Genomic DNA, 2,500 nt, shown 5'->3' on the forward strand with positions numbered 1-2,500 from the left:
ATGTACCTCGGCAAGAGGTAGATTCTTATTAAGTTGATTTTTTGGTGTGGTTTTAGTTTCAGTCTCGTGACGCTTTTTGCTGCGTCGATGATCTCTTTGATCGAGGCTTGGCACATTCCTCTCCATGGGTTGAGCGTGGTTCCTAAATATTTTATTGCTTTTTCTGGGTCAGCATATGGTATACTCTGCTGACCCAACGTCAGTTGCGGATCTTTGAGGAACCACGTCTTCAATTTGTGTTGGATTTGGAATGTGCCACATTTTTCGGCGGATACTTTCATGTTTAATTCTTTTAGATGTTTGTGTAACAGCCGATTTTGTTTCTCGGCTGTTTCTTTGTCCTTCGCCAGGAGGACAATATCGTCTGCGAAAGCGAGAACTGAAACGTTCTCGCTTCCGAGTTTGACGCCCTCCGTCGTCTCGTCAAGAATCCCAATTATGGGATCAATTGTTAAATTAAAAGTAAGGGAGATAGCGGGTCTCCCTGCTTGACCCCTCTCAGTAAGTCCACGGGCAATGTTCTGTCTTTACAATGTATAACAGTTTTGCAACCCCTGTACATGTCTTGCACATATTTGCTGACGAGACTTGGCACTCCTTTCATTTCCAGCCCTTTACTGATTGCTTCATGGGGAACCGTATCAAACGCTTTCGAAATATCTATTATTGTAATTACTCCACCTGACTCATTTTTCATTTTGGCCAGAGCGCTGCTGAGGATGGCTATGTTGTTTTTACAGCCATCCTCCTGTGTAAACCCCTTTTGTCTTGCGTGCTGCTTAACTTTGGACCGTAGTTTCCGGTCGATCATTGCCGAATATATTCTTCCCAGCAGAGACCCGATGGTAATTGGTCTCCAGTTCTCAACCTCTTCCGCGCTCTTTCCCGGTTTGGGAATAAGCGTGGTTCGGTTTATCTTCCACTGTGCTGGGTATATTCGGTGCAGCATGAGGAGATTACACAGTTTGGCAAAGACGTGCAGCGCTCCTTTTTTTCTCAGGTGGAGCTTTATTTGGTCGATACCGGCTGCCGTATCGACCTTAATTTTCTTGAATTTTTCCAATAGGTTCCCATTGTGATGGGAGTCCAAATCTCGCCTATTTCTATTTTGTTGTTTTGGGGTTGCAAATTCGCCAATTTTTCCGGACCACTTTTGCCCCATAGATTTTTATATAGTGGACCCACCGAGTCGGCCCCAGGGAGACTGATCGCTTCTTCTCCCTTACCTGACTCACCCATTATTGCCAAGTCCAGGAGCTTCCTTGGGCATTTTCTGTATAGCTCCTGGTGCTTGGCGTATAGAAACTTTTTCCTCTTGTTATGGGTGGTCCTCTTCCCCTTCTTTGTTGCTCCTTTTTGTCTTAGTCGATTCCCTTCTTCGTGCTGCGTTCCTTCTTTGAGGGAATCGACAAATTTTTGAAGTAGCACCTCTACTTCTTCTTGCTTAATGTTTCTTGCAGTTGCTAGACTTTCAATTTCTTTTCCACCCCTCGAAGGAAGTCTCCTTCGTCGAGGTGGTTCGATGTTATATATTGGAGAAACGGCTCTTGCCAGCGGTCTTCTTGTTGAGCCGTTTCTCGTATTTCTCCTCCTCCTTCGTCCTCCGTGGCCGATTCGTAAATGCTTTCTTCCGAGGACTCGGAGGAAGGAGATCTTGCTTCGCTTTGAGTTGTGGCCACTTCTTCTTCTTGAACGGGCAGGAGCCTCCTTTTGTCGCTTATTTGTTTCAGGGTCTTGTCGGGGAAATATTCTCTCAGCGCTACATTCGGTTGTTTTAAATGTTTGTAGCGCTGGTTTAACTTGATTAATAGATCCGTTTCGTCTTTAGACCAGACCGAGGCTCTACTGACTGGTCTTGTATTTCCCCGACTTGTGCTTTGTGCTCTTTTTGGTTCCTTATCGCCGGATGTCTATGTCTCTCATGCATAGACAATCCTCTTTGCGATAGGAACGATTCCTCGCAGGACTCGCATTTGAATTTTGCAACACCCTCCCATATTTTTCGCCCCTTACACTTTGGTAAGTGGCACCTGCAGCCATGGAGCTTTTCGAACTCCTTATGGCATGCAGCGCACCTCCATATAATTACTTCTTGGGGGTGTTGCGTGTCTTTATGTTTGGCGTATTGCGATTCCTGGAGGAATCTAATATCTTTCCCCTTTTTTGAGCACCAATAGCATTTTATCTGCCCGCTCAATGGTAAATTTATCATATCCAAATCGTGGTCCGGGGATAAGCATTGGTCGTCACCGGTGGCCCTCTCATCTGTTGCGGACAAGTCCGCCACGGGAGTCCCAGGGCCGGGGGCTCCCGCGTCCGAGGCTCCTCTGTTTCTTGACATTATGTTTTTGCTTGTTTTTTGATATCTTGGGAAGTTTGAGTGCCCCCAACACTTTTCCAATTGTTCCGTCTCTTTTCCAGGTCCGTTCCAGGTCGTGGCACAAGCCATCGAAGGGAGCGAACGATCCGCCAGCCACTAGACTTATTCGATACGTAAGTT

General features: G+C 46.2%; 1 pseudogene; it reads right to left on the minus strand.

The window, feature by feature from the left end:
- Positions 1-2,500, minus strand: part of LOC133667704 (large subunit ribosomal RNA) — an 8,784-nt pseudogene that overhangs the window by 2,786 nt on the left and 3,498 nt on the right.

The sequence above is a fragment of the Apis cerana genome, unplaced genomic scaffold, assembly GCF_029169275.1.
Source record: "Apis cerana isolate GH-2021 unplaced genomic scaffold, AcerK_1.0 scaffold1_AcerK, whole genome shotgun sequence".
Taxonomy (NCBI): Eukaryota; Metazoa; Arthropoda; class Insecta; order Hymenoptera; family Apidae; genus Apis; species Apis cerana.